We start from the raw sequence: 21,487 nt of genomic DNA, 5'->3' as shown, positions 1-21,487 counted from the left end.
ATGCAGTAATGAGGCGAAAATAATAGCTTGTATTATTTGTTGTACCTTACGCATCAATTATTTCTTTCAATAAAATTTAAAAATGAAGTTGTGGTCTGTATTCTATTTTAGCTCCTGTGTAATTACTGTATCTTGATCACAAAAGAAATCACTGTACCTTATATTTTCCTTTCCTCAAAATTGCGGAAATCTTATTTATATGGGCCATATTCCATGCTTTGCAACAGACTTCTGTGCTCAGCTGCATTTCCTTTCCCTCTCTGGGCCCCTCCAGCTTCCGGAAGACACAGGCAAGAATACGACAGGGCAGAACAAACAATGCAGATCCTCCATTCTGCATAACACTCTTGCATCGTATATGGCAGTGTTCAAATAGAATCCCATACACAAATCACATAAGACCAATCAGCATCTGGAAGTATTAATGTAACCGTACCATATTAGTCTGTTTCTCCAAGTCTTTGCACTCAGATTCCAAAATAAAAGGGCCTCAGTCAACTGACTAACCAGCCAAACTTCCTGTGTTGTTGTTGTTGTGGTTTAGTTGTTTAGTCATGTCCGACCCTTCGTGACCCCTGGACCAGAGCATGCCAGGCACTCCTGTCTTCTACTGCCTCCCACGGTTTGGTCAAACTCATGCTGGTAGCTTTGACAACACTGTCCAACCATCTTGTCCTCTGTCGTCCCCTTCTCCTTGTGCCCTCCATCTTTCCCAACATCAGGGTCTCTTCCAGGGAGTCTTCTCTTCTCATGAGGTGGCCAAAGTATTGGAGCCTCAGCTTCACGATCTGTCCTTCCAGTGAGCACTCAGGGCTGATTTCCAGAGCCAACCTTCTACTTCTCCTCAATTAAAAGCATCAGCTCATATTGGATGCGGTTTGGCTCCAAGAAATATGGAGGTGGCCAGAATATCTGTTCATGGGATTGCCAGGAGTGAGAGTGTCTTGCATGTCTGTTGTCTCTCCATGTCCCACATCTTTGAGTAAAGTTGAAGATACATGTAATATCAAATGTCCACTTATTTATGACTCATGGAGAACATAAACACATGGCTGTGCACATCATTCATTCCACTATGAGCAGCAGTGAGATACAAAAGAAAGCTGCTAACACAACGATTCGGGAATATGGGCTGGCCAGAAGTCACCCACTGTGTTTCATCTGTAGGCTGGTTGAGAGTTGCCTGCTCGGCACATCGTACTATTACAATTGAAACCTGGAGCAGAACAGAAAAACCCTCGTAAGATAGCATCAGGCATCTGCCACGGTCCGCGACTTTCTGTACAGCATGCAGCTGATTCCTCAGCCCATTTGGATTTGGGCTAACAATCAGTACTCTATGCCTGAAAGGGCCCAAGACAACCATCACCTTCACTCTCTGCTGCCCATCCGAGTGACCCAAGCATACTGCCAGAGGCTCCTTGGACCTTTCAAGCCCACCAGGATGAGGCAAGAAGCCAAGAGGGTTCCTCCCAGCCGTATATAATGAATATCTTGAACCCGGCTCCTCAGACTGAACAGTGTGTTTCTGCCTGGCCTGGAAACCTGCAGTTTCTCAGCTGCTAGCCTTCCAAAGCTGTCTCTCTATACAAAAGGCATTCCAATGAAGCAGAGCTTGTTTCTTGGTAATCGAAGGCCACGTCTGCTTCAGGTCTGGCTACTTACATTCTGCTTTCTTCTTTGCTTCAGGACTGGAGGTAAGTATGGTCCCCATCCCAGAAGAGGTAAAAGAAGAAGAAGCTACTGTTTTACATAGGTTGACTCTATTAGTAGCAGGAGAGATATACTTTGGGGTGGTAGGGGGGAAATGCCTTCTGCCATAGGTCTGCAATAATTCAGTGTTATTGTGCATGCTTTTCATGCAGAAAGCCCCAGGTTAATCCCTTAGCATCTCCAGTCGAAAAATTTAAGGAGAAGAGAGTCGGTACAATAATGGGGCAAAATGGACCGTTTGCTTGAAATGCTGGAAGGCAGCTCTGTATGTATGTATGTATGTATGTAGGAGTGAATCAGGCTGCCCAACATCTGGTATATCTGTAGGATGCGGGTAGTGTTGTGGTCTAAACCACTGAGCCTCTTGGGTTTGCCAATCGAAAGGTTGGCGGTTCAAATCCCCATGACAGGGTGAGCTCACGTTGCTCGGTCCCAACTGCTGCCAACTTAGCAGTTCAAAAGCATGCCAGTGCAAGTAGATTAATAGATACATTAGTGATGGGAAGGATAATGGCATTTCCATGCGCTCTGGCTTCTGTCACGGTGTTCCATTGCCACAGAAGTGGTTTAGTCATGCTGGCCACATGACCCTGAAATCTGTCTGTGGACAAATGCCAGAAAGCGAGAAGAGCACCGTACCCCATCATCACCTTTGAATCAACTTCACTGTTCAGGAGTCCTTTACCTTTTATATGTGTATGGTTGGAGAGAAAATGTCTCATGTAACATTAAATACGTTCTGCCATTTGTGCCTTCACAATGGGACTTCCCTCCTCCTCCTGAGTAGGCCCTAAATCTATTCAGTGCATTCCCCAAACTGCCGGAGGAAAATTTGGGCATGATACGAAGCAGGCATTGGGGAGGAGTGAAAGGGAGAACGTCTGTTGCAAAGGCACAAATCCTTTCACTAACGTCATGAGTGCACTGAATATGACCAATGGGCGTATATTCCAGCTGTTTCTGCCAGGTCTAAAAGTGGAGCCCAATAGTTTAGAGCTGATTGGGAGCACCATCTTTGGAAAATTGAGGATTCCCTTGTCTGGGTGGAATGTGTTGCTAGACTAAGGGCACAGGAGCATGCTATGAATCTGCATAGAGTTTCCCCATCTGCAGAGATGTAAATTTAGTCAGATGGGGGGGGGGAAATCCTACTGCTCTAGGATCTATTCTGACAGCTATGGGTGCCTATAGGATTTTATGGGTTGGGAGACTGAAAATCAATTGGTTCCTCCACAAATGAAAAAAAAAGGGGGGTCTCACTTGGTACAATGCTTTGCAGTACATCCAGGAAAGAAAATTAATATAAATGAGGAAAGTGGTAGCAGTTCCTGGGGCTTCAGACCCCTCGTCTACCTCCTAATGAAGCCCCGGATTTAGTGACCAATGGGTGAAGGTGATGCTTTCAGGAAGAAACAATAAAAAAAAATTTTGTGCCTACTACAGCAGATGCTGTGAAATGCAGAAAATGCATGTCAACTGGTCCTGGCAAGCCGTGTAAACCAAATGATTTGACATGTACGGGGCTATTCTGTGTAATGAGAGAAAGATTGGAAGGTAAGAAGGCTTTTCTGTGACTATGACTTGCCTATTCTATGCTCTGGTAACCTCTTCATTTCTCTGATGAAAATGGGAATATCCCATTCCACAATGGCAATTTTATTATTTATACCCCACACATCTTACGGGGTTGCCCCAGCCACTCTGGGAAGCTTCCAAAAGATATAAAAACATAATAAAACATTAAACATTTTAAAAACTTCCCTATACAGCAGGCTCGTCCAACTCTATAGAGACTGCGACTGAATTCACTTGGTAATGTAAGGAGTAACTGTTAGGCAAACATTCTTTAAGAAACAGACAAAAGTTCCTGGAAGCTTTAAAGAGGGTTCCAGAATTTTCTTTAGTGTATAGTAGTGGTACTCTAGGCTTCATTGGTGTCAGCTGGAGGTGCAAATGAAGGGAGGAAGCTGCAGTTGCAATTTCTGCACCAGGAAATCACACACCATCAGTACGCATGCCAACAATGAGGTGGGAAGTAAGACAATATGCACTGCTGATACTGTGAGTTTTGCTGTGTCACGATTGTTAATTAATGGACTGAAATTATCCTGTGCTGGAGAGATAAAGAAGGAATGTAAATAGCTTGTACATAAGAGTAACAGAAATGTTTGTGCAACCAGTCAAGCAATAAAGAAGCTCTTGACTGTGAATTTGAGTATGACTCCTGTTCTTGTCCTCTGCCTCTGGGGAAAACTCTGCTACAAACAGTAAGAAGTGGTTTTACCGAGGTGCCGCCACACAAGCAGAAAAGCGCAGCAGAAGTGTGTGGGCGGTAATCTCTAATAGTACCACCTCTTAACAGAGTGGTTAATGGACAAATTGACAGAGCTGCCAAATATTGGGCATTGCTTGGCAAGTGCAAAGTTGCAGCAGCAATATGAAAAATACCAAGCATTTCCCATGAAAATAAGTATTAGAAGGCTTTTCCCCAGCTCCATTTTGAACACATGAATTCAATTTTGCAGCTGGGGAGATTCATGGACATATCACTGCAAGGCAGTCTGTGCAACAGTCTTCCAGCAGTACTGGAAGAGCTGCTTCATTAGAGTCTTAAATGCCAGCTATATTCTTTTATTAAGCCACATTACGTAGAGGGACCTTGCCTAAGAAGATGAAATGTTGCCTAGGAACAAGGAAAGTAAGGTTTCTGCTTCAAGGAACTAACTGGCATGTCACTTGGAAAGTAGCCTATTTTTCGACACTGGCTGAGATGACTGGCAGAATCCGTGATCGGGGGAAAGAGACGGCGGAAGAAGATTGGAAGAAATTTAAAATCTATCTTAAGAACTATTATAAAATTGATGAATGCTAAAATGTCGAGGTTTCGAGAAAGAAAATGAGATTACAGCGACATAAGATTAAGTTAAAGAAAAGAATAAGAAGAAATATATTTGATAAAATTATTTAGAATTTGCTGAAATAATTTTGGAAATTGGGATGTAGGAAGGGGAGGTTTGGGGGAGTCCGAGAAGTGAGGGATATGAAAAAAAAGGTTATGAAATTATACATGTTTGTATGTCCTTTTATTTGTTTGTATTGTTTAAAAAATTTTGTAAAACCAATAATTTTTTTTTATTTTAAAAAAAGGAAAGTAGCCTATTTTTCAGTCTGAAGGAAAGGTATTTAGGATTTATTTTAGACAACAGTGGTGGAAATTCTGAGATTTAAGGGTTTGTTTTATGTGGACATGTATTTTGCGCATGTTTTAACTTAATTTTATTTTAATGTTGACACTAGTAGTTTTAGCATGGGGGAAAAAATCAGTTTTAGGTATGCATTTGTCAATGGAGCTTAAAATGGAGTTTATTTCAATGTGCTGTGAAGTTGTCTCTTTTTTGGTATGAACTATGGACTCCACTCACTACTTAGTATCAACATATGCACTTCTCTTTCTCTCGCCAGGTCCAAATAAGGAGTTGCGGACCTTCAAATATTGTGGCGAAGCTCAGAATAAAAAATTCTGCGGAACGCAAAGGGGAGAGGAACTTAAAGTACAATGCTGTGAAACTGACATGTGTTTTGACTGATATTACTGTTCTATTCTTCTATTGTTTTAACCCATCCAGAAACCTTATGGTAAAGGGTGGGTAGCCAAACTTTCTCCTTCTCTTTCACTTTCTCCTTTGAAAAACATAATATTAGAACATTTCATATCCTTTGCTTTTGACGGATGTCTGGTCTTCCTTCTGCCATTCCAATTCAAATGACAGAGCAAACACAGAAAAGCAACAAACCCCACCCCGAGTGGTAATAGTAATAGTAGTAATAACAATAACCATAACACAATAATAATAATAAATTGTTCCCCACTCATCTTAAATGTGTAGCCCCAGATGTCTGTTTACCCCCTTTTAGGTACCCCCTTCGGCTCATACTCCTGGTTTGAAATCCTGCTCTTCATCAGCCTGCCAAATGGGCCAATTGCAGGCTGGTGTGTAGAGGGAACAATCAGGATTCCCTCAGGTCTACTCCAGGGGGATTTAAAACAGCCCCCGCCAGCCCCCGATGTCTAGCATTCTTTGTTGGATCAACCCACCCATTTTGCATTTACAAATTGAATTGACCTTGCAATGGCTGCGGTGGTCACTGTATTGTTGGTGCCGGGTAGGAATTTGCCTACCTGGTGAATTGGCTATGATCTGGAGGTTTTGCCTAACCCTGTAGCAATCGTCACAACTTTGGTGGTTTTGGCGTTGGGTAGCCTTAGCCTTGGTTGGAGGGGGGTTGTACCCTGGCCTTCCCCTCCAGAAATAGGGTATCCTGTTAAAGGGGCATGTGATGGAGTTGCTTCTGTCCATTTGCCCAGATGTGGGGAGGGGCTTGGGCCTTAGCGTTCCTAGGGGTAGGGATCCCTGTGGGGATCCCCCTATTTGATGTAAGTCATGGGAATCCCCACTGCCGGGTTGACCCTGATGTCATTTCCGGTAGGCAGACCGAAAATAAATGCTTACCCAATGCCTATAGCCAAATCACTTCATTTGTAGTCAATACAGTTGTGGCCTGATTTGATCTCATTCCACTGTGTGGCCTCCTTAATTGGTAGCTCACTTGAGCAGAGGAAGGGTGCACACCCTGGGCCTGTAGACTCTGGGAAGCTTCCAGGAGAATATAAAAATACATAAAACCATCCGACATTGAAAACTTCTCGATACAGGACTGCCTGCAAATGTCTCAAGGTCAGTCCTTAATTGCCTTGTTAGAGCATCCCAACCGATACTCACAGTCAGGGTGGTCAGGGGGAAGGCTGGAGCCACTGCCATCCAGACTCTCCTAGGTCATGCCCATCAGATTCTTAATTCATCTCTTCCTGGAGCTCATGGATCCCTGTTCTTCCCAACCCCTCCTTGCTTGGAGAGCTCAAATGTTCTCTTTTCTCTTTCCTGACCATTGCCGTGTAATTGGAACAAAGCAAGGCTTTTAAGTAGTTTGGACTGGAGGGAGTTCTAGGTGGCCAATCAAGATAGAGATCAATAATAATAGTTAAAATTACTGCTAGTTGTGCATGCAGAACAAATGCGAGAATAATAGCTTGCAATATTTGTTGTACCTTACGCGGCAATGCTTTCCTTCAATAAAGTTGAAAAATGAAGTTGTGGTCTGTGTTCTGTTTTGGTTCCTGTGTAATTTTTGTATCTTGATCACACAAGAAATCCCTGTACCTTATATTTTCTGTTCCTGCCTATTTTAAAAGTATGGGCCATATTCCATGCTTTGCAACAGACGTCTGTGCTCAGCAGCACTTCCTCTCCCTCTCCTGCTCTCCCTCCAGCTTCCGGCAAGCACAGACAAAAATACAACAGCAAAATAAATTCAAAATTCTATTTAAGTGCATATTTTTAAATGAAGTTTAAAATGCGGAGAAAGCTTTTCTCTCTCTCTTCATTCACTAGTTGGTATCAACCTAAGCACTTATCTATCTATCTCCAGGACAAAATGGCAAATTGACTAATTACGTCAAAGAATGTGGAGTTTGAAAAAACTCTGTGGGACAGAGGTGACATCGGAAGATAAAAAGAAAGTATCATGCTGTAATAGCAACTTATGTTTTGACTGATCATTCTATTCTTACGTTGTTTTCGCCTTTCCATGTAAAAGGGTGGGTAACCAATCTTTCTCCTTTGATAGACATAATATTAGAACGTTTCATATCATTTCTTTCGATGGAGCCCAGGTCTTCCTCCTGCCATTGCAATTCAAATGACAGACAAAACCCCCATGCATACATTCTGATGCCACGTCTAATCACATTCAGGGGATGTTCCACACCCAACAGGCTCATTGTCCTCCACAAAATGGTGGCTGACTGTGTGACCTGGGGAGTCTTCTGTATTTGCGGAGGGCTGCCATATATCTTAGACCGATGATTTTCCAGCTCCCTAAGTGCATTGGGAAGCCTCCATGAGCACAGGAAACCCCCCCAATTTGGCTATCCAAACTTGTTAATCAAACACTCATCCAGTTCACAACTGTGTTTATCCTTCCAGCTCCCAAGAGGAGGACTAGTCATTTGTGCTCACTCATTTATGCACTCCTTCATTGTCTGATATTTTGAAAAGTAAGTTCCTCTTGCAAAAGTGCGCAATTGACTTAGGTATAGGGGTGTAATGGGTCGTTTTTTTGGAGAGTTGATGGACATGTACAGTGGCGTAGCGTGGGTTGTCAGCACCCGGGGCAAGGCAAGTAATTTGCACCCCCTAACCCGAGGATTTTCGCTCCCTAACCCATGGATTTGCGCCCCCTAACCCTAACCCCCAGATGTTGCGCCCGGTGCGGCCGGCCCCCCCTGCACCCCCCACACTACGCCACTGGACATGTACCAAGCAGTGATTTGCACAGTCGATAGGATTTGTGGGTCTCTTTATCACTCCCCATCCCTACTTGAACTTGGCAAATCACAGAAGATGTTATCAAATACAATAACCTGTGCTAGGGATGGTGACAATTCCTCTCTTCCTGGAGCTCATGGAACCCTGTACTTCCCAACCTCTCCTCGGTTGGAGAACTCAAATGTTCTCTGTTCTCTTTCCTGAACATTGCTATGTGACTGGAACGTAGCAAAGGTGGCCAACCATGATAGAGTTCAATAATAATAGTTAAAATCACTGCTAGTTTTGCATGCAGTAATGAGGCGAAAATAATAGCTTGTATTATTTGTTGTACCTTACGCATCAATTATTTCTTTCAATAAAATTTAAAAATGAAGTTGCGGTCTGTTTTCTATTTTGGCTCCTGTGTAATTACTGTATCTTGATCACAAAAGAAATCACTGTACCTCATATTTTCCTTTCCTCAAAATTGAGGAAATCTTAATTATATGGGCCATATCTCATGCTATGCAACAGACTTCTGTGCTCAGCTGCATTTCCTTTCCCTCTCTGGGCCCCTCCAGCTTCCAGAAGACACAGGCAAGAATACGACAGGGCAGAACAAACAAAGCAGATCCTCCATTCTGCACAACACTCTTGCATCATATATGGCAGTCTTCAAATAGAATCCCAAACACAAATCACATGAGCCCAGTCAGCATCTGGAAGTATTAACGTAACCACACCATATTAGTCTGTTTCTTCAAGTCTTTGCACTCAGATTCCAAAATAAAAGGGCCTCAGTCAACTGACTAACCAGCCAAACTTTCTGTGTTGTTGTTGTGGTTTAGTTGTTTAGTCTACTGCCTCCCACGGTTTGGTCAAACTCATGCTGGTAGCTTTGACAACACTGTCCAACCATCTCGTCCTCTGTCGTCCCCTTCTCCTTTTGCCCTCCATCTTTCCCAACATCAGGGTCTTTTCCAGGGAGTCTTCTCTTCTCATGAGGTGGCCAAAGTATTGGAGCCTCAGCTTCACGATCTGTCCTTCCAGTGAGCACTCAGGGCTGATTTCCAGAGCCAAGCTTCCACTTCTCCCCAATTAAAAGCATCAGCTCATATTGGATGCGGTTTGGCTCCAAGAAATATGCAGGTGGTCAGAATATCTGTTCATGGGATTGCCAGGAATGAGAGTCTGTCTTGCATGTCTGTTGTCTCTCCATGTCCCACATCTTTGAGTAAAGTTGAAGATACATGTAATATCAAATGTCCACTTATTTATGACTCATGGAGAACATAAACACATGGCTGTGCACATCATTCATTCCACTATGAGCAGCAGTGAGATACAAAAGAAAGCTGCTAACACAACGATTCGGGAATATGGGCTGGCCAGAAGTCACCCACTGTGTTTCATCTGTAGGCTGGTTGAGAGTTGCCTGCTCGGCACATCGTACTATTACAATTGAAACCTGGAGCAGAACAGAAAAACCCTCGTAAGATAGCATCAGGCATCTGCCACGGTCCACGACTTTCTGTACAGCATGCAGCTGATTCCTCAGCCCATTTGGATTTGGGCTAACAATCAGCACTTTATGCCTGAAAGGGCCCAAGACAACCATCACCTTCACTCTCTGCTGCCCATCCGATTGACCCAAGCATACTGCCAGAGGCTCCTTGGACCTTTCAAGCCCACCAGGATGAGGCAAGAAGCCAAGAGGGTTCCTCCCAGCCGTATATAATGAATATCTTGAACCCGGCTCCTCAGACTGAACAGTGTGTTCCTGCCTGTCCTGAAAACCTGTGGTTTCTCAGCTGCTAGCCTTTGAAAGCTGTCTCTCCATACAAAAGGCATTCCAATGGAGCAGAGCTTGTTTCTTGGTAATCGAAGGCCATGTCTGCTTCAGGTCTGGCTACTTACATTCTGTGTTCTGCTTTGCCTCAGGACTGGAGGTAAATATTGCCTCCATCCCCCATCCCAGGAGATTTAAAAGAAGAATAAGCCACTGTTTTAGATAGGTTGACTCTATTAGTAGCAGGAGAGATATACTTTGGGGTGGTAGGGAGGAAATGCCTTCTGCCAAGAGTTTGCAAATCCTTGTGATGGGGTGAGCTTAGAGCTCATTTCAGAACAGAGTTAAGCTTCCATTGAGTGAGGAAGCTGCTTTTCTTCTGGGAGTGCCATCTTTGGGAAAAAGTTGATTCTGTTGTCTGGGTGGAATGTGTTGGTAGACTAAGGGCCCAGGAGCATGCTATGAATCTGCATAGAGTTTCCCCATCTGCAGAGGTGTAAATTTAGTCAGACTTTCTGAGGGGGAAAGAATCCTACCTCTCTAGGATCTATTCTGACAGCTATGTGTGCCTACAGGATTTTATGAGTTGGGACATTGAATCAATTGGTCCCTCCACAATTGAAAAAAAAGGGGTTTCGCTTGGTACTATGCTTTTCAGTATATACAGGAAAGAAAATAAATATAAATGAGGGAAGTGGTAGGATTCCCAGGACTTCAGTCACCTTGTCTACCTCCTAATGAAGCCCCAGATTTGGTGACCAATGTGTGAAGGTGATGCTTTCAGGGAGAAACAATAGAACAAATTTTTGTGCCTCCTACAACAGATGCTGTGAAATGCAGACTATGCAGGTCATTTCGTTCTGGCATGCCATGTGTACCAAACGATGTCACATGTGACGGGTCATTTTGTGTAATGGCAGAAAGAGTTAAAGGTAAGGCATCTTTTCTATGTTCCTCTTTTTCTATGCTGCAATGAACACTTGTCTCTTCTATGCTCTGGTAACCTCTTCATTTCTCTGATGAAAATGGGAATATCCCATTCCACAATGGTAATTATACTATTTATACCCCACACAGCTTACTGGGTTGCCCCAGCCACTCTGGGCAGCTTCTCACATCCATAAAAACATAATAAAACATTAAACATTTTTTTAAAAAACTTCCCTATACAGGATTGCCTTCAGACGGCTCGGAAGTCCTCCTTACCCTCCAACGTTTATCTGATGAAAATAGGGACATCCTAAGAAAAAGCGGGACATTCCAGAATCAAATCAGAAACCAGCTTCTCAAAGTCAGGGATGTCCCTGCAAAATAGGGATACTTGGAGGGTCTGCTAGGTTAGATTACTGCAGTGCATTATACGTGGTGCTGCCTTTGAAGACAGTTAGGAAAATGCAGCTGGTCCAGAATTCAGTGTGGGGATGTTTAGGATAGTTGGCAAGGAAATATTTCTTAAGTGTTATCCTTCCTTCACTCCCACTAGTGAGTGATGTAGCAGAGCCAACCCCCTTCTGTACTCATGGAAGCTAGTTGATAGATTTCTTTGAATCGCCACAAAATGACTAATCCGCTCTGGCTTGCCCAGATGGATTATTTCTGGTGTCCCCTTTTCTTCCTCCTAAAATATAATAAAGACTCAGAAGTCTGTCTTTAAAAGTCTAACAATAAGTTTACTCACAAGTTGTTCACAGTACACATCCTGGAAGGCAGGCTTTAAGCTTCAGGTTACAAACATACAATGTGGCTTACATCCTTTGTGAGGATGGGCACAAGTGCTGCTGGCTGAGAGCCAGCAGCCAACAAAATGGAGGGGACTGAATCAAACAGAACTGAGACAAAATGGCCGCGTGACTCTGCTTTTATAGAGTCACACTCATTTGCTGAGTCACTTATGGGGGAACAGGAAGCGACACACATCCCACATTCAGCTGTCAGACTACTCACCGGGGCAAGACAGTTTGAGCATATAACACCAATCCTGGCCTAATTACACCAACAGCCAATCAGTTTTTGGACCCAATTCGAAGCGCTGGTTTTAACCCATAAAACCATACATGGTTCAGGACCTCAAGGAGGGCCACTCCCCATATGTATTGACCTCCTGGACCCTGCAGTCATCATCTGAGGCCCTTCTCTATGTGCTTTCTATGCCGGAAGTAATACAAAAATGATCCTTTTCTGCAGTGGCTTCCCATTTGTGGAATGCTCTCGCCAGAGAGGCTCTCCTGCCACCATCATTATATAACTTTAGATGCCAAGCAAAAACATTCCACTCCTCCCAGACCTTTGGCTAATTAAACAATCTATGGCCTTTAATAATGTGGGGGGGGGAGGTTCTTTGTTTTCATTTGTTATTATGGTATGTATGTTTGTGTTTTTATATTGTAAGGCACCCAGTGATCTTTGGACGAAGGTTGGTATAGAGAGAGTTAATAAAGAATAAGAATAACCTTGAGCAGATCAGGGTGAATGCTTAATAAATGGAAGAGCCCAAAGTTTTGCTAGTGCATAATAAAATTACTGTGCATAATAAATTTACTACAGCAGTTATGATTTTCTGGTCAGGCTCTGAATCCTCTTGGTAATGTAAGGAGTAACATCTTCCTAAAAATACTTCCGGTCGGTGCCAGCGCTTCATGGCGGTCCTACCTCCGAGCTCCGGAGAAGGACTGCTCCGCAAGTTCGGGTCTTACCCGCTACGGCGAGCGGGGGACCCCTAAAATCTCAGGCGCTGAAGCCTGAGAACAAGGAGATTCGGTGGGCACCTTTGCGCCCCCCGGTACTGCGAAAGAGCCTTTTTAAAGGCTACGGAGCGGCATCGGGAGTGAGCGCGGTGCTGAGAGTCGTCACCCAGCCTGCGGAGTGAAGCCGCGTCGCCATAAGCGGAGAGCGCCGATTCCTTCCTGAAAGAAAATTCGGACTGAATTCCCGTGAGTAGGAACTGAAAACAATTGGGACCCTTTAAATTCTGAAAATTGGACTAAAAGCGGGGAAGTTAAATCAAGGAAGTCTGCCTCCCCCCGACTGCATGAAAGCGAAAGCAACGGAACTCTAAATCTGCATCCGTTGAAACTTGCTTTTATATAACTAAACCGGACACTCAGACCTTAGATCTCCCCTCTAGCTAGCAGGGCAGAGGGGAGGTGAAAGAGACTTTAGTAACTGCACGATCTATTTACAGTAAAAATCCTCTGCTGTCTCAGTTAACAAAAGTATGAAACGGTCTGCCTTTTAGGACAATAGGACACTGAACTGACTTCCTCCTGTAAAAGTGATACTGTGATACAAAGTTTATACAGTGCCTGGCTACAGTACATCACAAGATGAAACAGTATATATTGGGAAACTGTGGCAATTTGTAGCTACAAGCCTCCAGCTATACTTGCTTTAACTGTGTTAAAAAACTTTTCTTTTTACATCTTTGGATATTCTCCTTTGTCTTTGTACTTGGACATTTTATTTTTGGCCATTTTGATTTGCTCCCCCTAGAGGGTAAAGTAAAACTTGGCACAGCTTGGGACAGTGGAATTTTCCAACGGGGAATAGCTCCCGTGGGAAACGACCTTGACATGAGTGGCTCACAAGAAGAGATAGTTACAAGAGCCAAGACCAAGCAACAACAACAACAACAGCTGCAGCAACAGACAAAGAAAAGAGGCTCAATTTCAGGCGTAATTACTGGATCTGCAGGAACAACAGGACAAGAAAAAGGGACGACTGTCTCTATGGATGCCGTGACAGAAGCCCTGCTTAAAATAAATCAATCTTTGGAGTCTCTGACAAAACAGACTTCAGAAAATACACAAAAATTAACAGAAATATCAGTAAGACTAAACCAGAACACAGAATCAATAAATAAATTGGTGGAGGAAAATGCTACCACGCGTAAAATTGCTGAAGATGCCAAAGCTACTGCTGGAGAGACACAAGAGAAATTAGAGCCGATCGCTAAGAAGGTTTATGAACACGACGCAACTTTGGCCTTGTGGGAGTTACAGAGAAAAGAGAGAAACTTGAAATTAAGATTGATTCCAGAGAATGAAAGAGACAATCTCGCAGAATATCTGACACGGGAGTTTGTTGACTGCTGGGATCTTGAAGAAGACGAATTCAAAATTACAACAGCTTTTAGACTGGGCAAAAAGCAGGACAGAAAGACCCCGAGAGATTGCCTGATTACATTTAGATCCAAGGACGAAAGAGACAAAATATTAGGACTACACTTTGAAAAGGCCTTGCAAATTGGAAATTCAGCTATACAGATCTTTAAAGATATTCCAAAATATATTCTGGATTTAAGAAACTTCTACAAGGATTTGGCTCTTCTGCTGAAGAAAAACTCCATCCGTTTCAGGTGGGAATTTCCACAAGGACTGTCATTTGACTACAGGGGAAAGAAGGTGAAGATAAAGACTATTCAAGACAAAGACAAATTTTTGGCAAGAAATCAGGAGGACCTGCAGAAGGGGACAGTGGACGTACTTGCAGAACAGAGGAGAGTACTAGACATTCTGAATCTCTCGTTTGGACAAAAACCACCACCATCAGAAGAAGAGCAACAACTTGGAGCTGTTGGAGGAGTTTCAGAAAAATAATAAGATGGCTCTGCAATTCCTTAGTTGGGATTGTAATGGACTTAATGGGCCTCTGAAGAGAAGACAAGTGTTCCATATTTTGAACAGAGAACAACTGGACTTGATATGTCTACAAGAAACTCACATAACTAGAGCCCATAGGAGACTACTTACAAATAAAAGACTAGGACAAGAATTTATTGCATCAGATAAAGTTAAGAAAAGAGGAGTTGTAATATATGTGAAAGAGAAATGGGCCCCAAAAATGATATTTAAAGATGAACAAGGGAGATATCTGGCAGTGGAGATACAAGTACAAGGAGAAAAATTTTTAGTTGTGGGAATCTATGCACCAAATGAAGGTAAATCTGACTTCTTTAAGAGACTTCATGAAACCCTGATGGACTATTTGGATTACAATATGATAATCATGGGAGACATGAATGGTGTGGTCTCCACTAACATGGACAAGGCACAAAGACTAACAGTTAGCAAGGAAGGGAGACTTCCTAAGACTTTTTTCGAAATGACGGAAAACATGGATTTGATAGATATATGGAGAACAAGGAACCCTCTGGAGAGAGAGGGAACCTTCTTCTCTCAAGCAATGATGACCTGGACCAGAATCGATCAAATTTGGATTACTAGTGGTATGGCTCCAAAGGTTAAGAAGGTGGAAATCTGCCCAAAAACTTGCTCCGACCATAATGCCGTGAGGATGGAGATGAAACTTACAACAACTGGTCAATTCAGATGGAGAATGAATGACACCCTCTTTCGAGATAAGGAGATCCTTATGAAGGCCCAAAAAACCCTAAAAGACTACTTTGAAATAAATTTGAGGGCCGACGTGGAAAAGAGAGTGATCTGGGACGCAAGTAAAGCAGTGATGAGAGGCTTCTTGATTCAACAAAATTCAATAAAGAGAAAAAAACAAAATGAGAAAAAAGAAAAGATTTTGGAAAAGATAAAGGAAGGAGAGAAAAAATTAAGAACAAAACCAAAGTCCCAGGAGATTTTAAGAGAGATTAAGTTATATCAAACACAATATATGGAATTGATGAACCAAGAGATTGAATGGAAGATAAAACAAATGAAACAAAAGACATTTGAATCAGCAAATAAATGTGGCAAACTTCTGGCATGGCAATTGAAGAAAAGGCAGAAATTAAATACGGTTACAAGCCTAGAAGTGGATGGAAAGAATATATCCAAACCTAATGAAATTAGAAACTGTTTTCTGAGTTATTTTAAAAAGCTATATACTCAAGGCCCGCAAAATGAAGAAGATATAGACAAATTCCTTGATAAATATGGATTACAAAAAATCTCTCATCAAAGTAAGATGGATCTGAACCAGAGAATAACAGAACAAGAGATAGAGGCTGCCATTCAGAACATGCAACTGGGCAAATCTCCAGGACCAGATGGACTGACTTCTAGATATTACAAATCGTTGAAGGAATGGTTGACTCAACCATTAAAAGAAGTTTGCAATGAGATCCTTGTGGGAAAGAAGGCACCTGAATCGTGGAAAGAAGCATATATTTCACTCATACCAAAGACAGAGACTGAAAAGACTCAACTGAAGAACTACCGCCCAATATCATTACTTAATGTGGATTATAAAATTTTTGCAGATATTTTGGCAAAAAGATTTAAAAGAGTGTTGATGGAAAGGATTCATAAGAACCAAGCAGGCTTTCTCCCTAAAAGACACCTGGCAGACAATGTAAGGAATGTAATAGACATTTTGGAAAAGCTAGAGGTGAATATAAACACTAAAGCAGTATTGATTTTTGTGGACGCGGAGAAAGCCTTTGACAATATTTCTTGGAGCTTTATGATGAAGAACCTTCATGGGATGGGGGTAGGCCAAGGTTTTGAGAATGGTATGGCTGCAGTATATTCTGAACAAAAGGCTAAATTGATTGTAAACAACGTAGTAACTGAGGAACTTAAGATAGAAAAAGGAACACGACAGAGGTGCCCAATTTCCCCATTACTTTTTATTTCAGTTCTGGAGGTGTTGCTGAATATGATAAGGAATGACCAGCAGGTTAAAGGAGTGCAGGTCGGAGCTAAACATTACAAGTTAAGAGCGTTTGCAGATGACTTAGTACTGACTTTACAAGAGCCAATCACTAGTACGAAAAAGGTTTTAGAAATAATACAACAGTTTGGCCAGGTAGCTGGATTTAAGTTGAATAAACAAAAAACCAAAGTTTTAGGGAAAAACTTAACAGACATGGAAAAGGAGAAATTCCAAGAAGAGACAGGGCTGACAGTGGTTAAGAAGGTGAAATACCTAGGGGTTTATTTGACATCCAAAAATGTGAATTTGTATAAGGACAATTATGAAAAATGTTGGTCAGAAATCAAAAAAGATCTAGAAATATGGTCAAATTTGAAATTGTCAATGTTAGGCTGAATTGCGGTGATTAAAATTAATGTATTGCCTAGAATGCTATTTTTGTTTCAGACCTTGCAGATTCTTGACAAGATGGAATGTTTCAAGAGGTGGCAGAAAGATATTTCGAAATTTGTCTGGCAGGGCAAAAAGCCCAGAATTAAATTCAAAATATTGACAGATGCAAAAGAAAGAGGGGGTTTTGCCCTGCCGGACTTAAAATTGTACTATGAGGCAGCAGCTTTTTGCTGGCTGAAAGAATGGATGCTCCTCGAGAATACGGACATTTTGGATCTGGAGGGTTTTAACAATGCTTTTGGTTGGCATGCATATCTATGGTATGACAAAGTTAATAGTGCCTTTAAAAATCATATTGTTAGAAAAGCACTATATAATGTTTGGATAAGATATAAAGATCTGTTGGAAAACAAAACCCCTAGATGGGTGTCACCAGTGGAGGCTAAAGCAGTGAAGAAACTCAATATGGAGGTCGGATGGCCGAAGTATTGGGAAATTTTGGAACAGGATGGAGATAAGCTTAAACTACAAAGCCATGAGAAATTGAAACATAAAGTACAAAATTGGTTTCAATATCGTCAAATAATGGAGTTTTTTAAACAGGATAGGAAAATTGGTTTCCAGGTGGAAAAATCAAAACTAGAAACTGAGTTATTAGAACCCAATACTAAGATTTTATCTAGAATGTATAACTTGTTGCTGAAATGGAGTACACAGGACGAAACAGTCAAATCGGTTATGATCAAGTGGGCACAGGATGTTGGGCACAATATCATGTCAGCTGACTGGGAATGGTTATGGAACACTGGTATTAAATTCACGGCATGTAATGCCTTAAAGGAAAATATTATGAAAATGGTCTACAGGTGGTACATGACTCCAGTCAAGCTGGCAAAAATTTATCATTTGCCCGATAATAAATGTTGGAAATGTAGAGAGACTGAAGGTACCTTCTATCACCTCTGGTGGACGTGCCCGAAGATTAAGGCTTTCTGGGAAATGATCTATAATGAAATGAAAAAGGTACTTAAATGTACTTTTCCTAAAAAGCCAGAGGCCTTTCTCTTGGGCATTGTCGGCCAATTGGTGTTAAAAGGGGATAGAACTTTTTTTATGTATGCTACAACAGCAGCAAGAATACTCATCGCGAAGTATTGGAAGACACAAGATCTACCCACTCTGGAAGAATGGCAGATGAAAGTGATGGACTATATGACATTGGCTGAGATGACAGGCAGAATCCGTGACCAACGAAAGGAGACGGTGGAAGAAGAATGGAGAAAATTTAAAAGCTACCTTAAGGACTATTATAAACTTAATGAATGTTAAAGTGTTGTGGTTTTCAGAGACAAAGGGATACAGTGATATAAGGTCAGAATATAGAGAGGACTAAGATGACAGAGGTTGGAAGTAACAATTGGGAGTTGCTAAAAATTATGGACATTGGGATGCAGAAAGGGGGGGGAAGGGGAAGTCCAAGAAAAGAGGCTTATGAAAATATGTTATGAAACTATACGTGTATGTTTGTCTTTTTAAGTGTTTGTTTGTTATTTAAAAACTTTGTAAAACCAATAAAAATTCTATATATATATAAAAAAAACATCTTCCTAAAAATCACTGCAACCCTGCCTCCCCACCCACAAGGCCGGGGTTGCTGTGTGTTAGAGTAACCTGGTGGACAAGCAGCGGCAAGGACAGGTCCATCTGCTTCATCCAACCAAGTCTCTGTTACACATGCCAGGTTAAGTCCTCCATCCAGTCATGGATGGCAGTGGTCTTACGAATCATTGACCTGGCATTGCATAGCAGCACCTTCAGGTCATGTGGGTATCCCTTGCTGATTCCAGTATCCGTCTGGTCAAGACCAGACATGGAGGCAGGGATAGTCCTCAAACAACGACTAAACCTGCCTCCTCGGTAATGACATGGTCTGGTCTTAGCATAACTCCTCCTCCTGCCCATGATCACTGAGATCAGTTGTCCCAGTGCATCCCCCCCCCCCCCCGTGGAACCTGCCCCAGCCATTTTGTTGACTGGGACCCACTCCCAGGCAGCCCTGACCCCTCCCCTTAAGAACAAAATAAAACTTAATTAAAAACACGCATTAAAAAAAACCAATACAAACCAAAAACAGTAAAAATTACAAACATACCAAAATTAAACATTCCCAAACCCGACTAAACATCCATCCCACCCCCCACAAACCAAAAATAATTTTAAAAGGTAAAAACAGAATTTTTAAAAAACATATTTAAAAGAACTCTGTGCTGTTCTGAGTTCTCCTGGGCAACAACAGCAGCAGCGGCAACAGTCCCTATGAGGCCTGTCAGGTGGTGAGTGGCAGGGACTGAACCTGCAGGCACTCACAGCAGGGGTGTCCTCTGAAAAACACCAGACATTTCCAATGAAAATGGAGTATTAGAAAGCTTTTCCCCAACTCCATTTTGAACATGTGGATTCAACTGTGCAGGTGGGGAGATTCATGGACATATCAATGCAAGACAGACTGTGCAACAGTCTTCCAGCAGTACTGGAAGAGCTGCTTCATTAGAGTATTGAATGCCAGCTTTATTCTTATATTAAACCACATTACATAGAGGGATCTTGCTTAAGAAGATGAAATGTTGGAGAGAGGCATGAAAGCAAGGTTTCTGCTTCAAGGAACTAACTGGCATGTCACTTGGAAAGTAGCCTATTTTTCGGTCTGAAGGAAAGGTATTTCGGATTTATCCTTGAAAACAGTGGTGGAGTTTCTGAGATTTGAGGGTTTGTTTTATTTAGGCATGTATTTTGCACATGTTTTAACATTATTTTATTTTAATGTTGACACTTTAGTAGTTTTATCATGGGAAAAAAATCAATTTTAGGTATGCATTTGTCAATGGAACTTAAAATGGAAATTATTTCAATGTGCTGTGAGCTTTGTCTGTTCTTTTGGTATGAACTATGGACTCCACTCACTAGTTAGTATCAACATAAGCACTTCTCTTTCTCTCGCCAGATCCAACAAACAAGTTGCAGATCAAATTTTGTGGCGAAGGTCATTATGAAAAATTCTGCGGACTAGAAGAAGATAAAGTTAAAATACAATGCTGTGATGATGACATGTGTTTTGACTGATTTTACTGTTCTATTCTTATATTGTTTTAACCCATCCAGAAACCTCTTGGTAAAGGGTGGGTAGTCAATCTTTCTCCTTCTCTTTCACTTTCTCCTTTGAAAAACATAATATTAGAACATTTCATATCCTTTGCTTTTGACGGATGTCTGGTCTTCCTCCTGCCATTGCAATTCAAATGACAGAGCAAACACAGAAAAGCAACAAACCCCAATCGTCACAGCTTGGTGGTTTAGGCATTGGGTAAGCTTAGCCTTGGTTGGAGGGGGGGGTTGTCCCCTGGCCTTCCACTCCAGAAATAGGGTATCCTGTTAAAGGGGTCTGTGATGGAGTTGTGTCTGTCCATTTGCCCAGATGGGGGGAAGGGCTTGGGCCTCAGCGTTCCTAGGGGTGGGGATCCCTGCAGGGATCCCCCTATTTGATGTAAGTCATGGGACTCCCCACTGCCGGGTTGACCCTGATGTCATTTCCGGTAGGCAGACAATAAATGCTTACACAATGCCTATAGGCAAACTACTTCATCTGTAGTCAATAAAGTTGTGGCCTGATTTGATCTCATTCCACTGTGTGACCTCCTTAATTGGTAGCTCACTTGAGCAGAGGAAGGCTGCACACCCTGGGCCTGTAGACTCTGGGAAGCTTCCAGGAGAATATAAAAATACATAAAACCATCCGACATTGAAAACTTCTCGATACAGGACTGCCTTCAAATGTCTCAAGGTTAGTCCTTAATTGCCTTGTTAGAGCATCCCAACCGATACTCACAGTCAGGGTGGTCAGGGGGGAGGCTGGAGCCACTTCCATCCAGACTCTCCTAGGTCATTGTCCATCAGATTCTCAATTCATCTCTTCCTGGAGCTCAGGGAAGCCTGTTCTTCCCAACCGCTCCTTGGTTGGAGAGCTCAAATGTTTTCTTTTCTCTTTCTTGAACATTGCAATGTAACTGGAACGTATCAAAGCTTTTAAGTAGTTTGGACTGGTGGGAGTTCTAGGTGGCCAATCAAGATAGAGTTCAATAATAATGGTTAAAATTACTGCTAGTTTTGCATGCAGAAATAACGTGAGAATAATAGCTTGTAATAATTGTTTTACCTTACATATCAATGCTTTCTTTCATTAAAGTTTAAAAGTGAAGTTGTAGTCTGTATTTTATTTTGGTTTCTGTGTAATTATTGTACCTTGACCACACAAGAAATTGCTGTGCAGTGGTACCTTGGTTCTCAAAATCTACCCGTTCTGAAAGTCCGTTCCAAAACCAAAGCATTCGAAAACCAAGGTGTGCTTTTCCATAGAAAGTAATGCAAAAGGGACCTCCAAGATGTTATTGTTTGCAGACCATAAGGTCATCTGCGGGGCATACCAGGAGAGGCAGTCCTATAGGTACGAGTGTCCCAGGTCATATAGGGCTTTAAAGGTTAGAGCCAGCACCTTAAACTTAACCCTGTACTCCACTGGGAGACAGTGCAGCTGATATAGCACTGGTTGGATGTAGTCCCA

At 42.2% G+C, this 21,487-nt stretch overlaps 2 long non-coding RNA genes across 2 annotated transcripts; both read left to right on the top strand.

Annotated features, from left to right (window-relative positions):
• The first annotated feature begins 1,501 nt into the window (after positions 1 to 1,501).
• LOC309525377 lies at positions 1,502 to 5,512 on the top strand. Its single transcript, XR_014216198.1, has 3 exons — positions 1,502 to 1,697; positions 3,157 to 3,267; positions 5,176 to 5,512. It is a non-coding gene; the product is annotated as an uncharacterized lncRNA (long non-coding RNA).
• A 4,181-nt stretch (positions 5,513 to 9,693) lies between these two features.
• LOC309525485 lies at positions 9,694 to 21,124 on the top strand. Its single transcript, XR_014216337.1, has 3 exons — positions 9,694 to 10,030; positions 10,695 to 10,802; positions 19,874 to 21,124. It is a non-coding gene; the product is annotated as an uncharacterized lncRNA (long non-coding RNA).
• Positions 21,125 to 21,487: the final 363 nt, after the last annotated feature.

Source organism: Podarcis vaucheri, assembly GCF_965113315.1.
Source record: "Podarcis vaucheri genome assembly, chromosome: 2".
Taxonomy (NCBI): domain Eukaryota; kingdom Metazoa; phylum Chordata; class Lepidosauria; order Squamata; family Lacertidae; genus Podarcis; species Podarcis vaucheri.
Note: the sequence above shows the minus strand (reverse complement) of the source record. Positions and strands in the feature narration are given on the sequence as shown.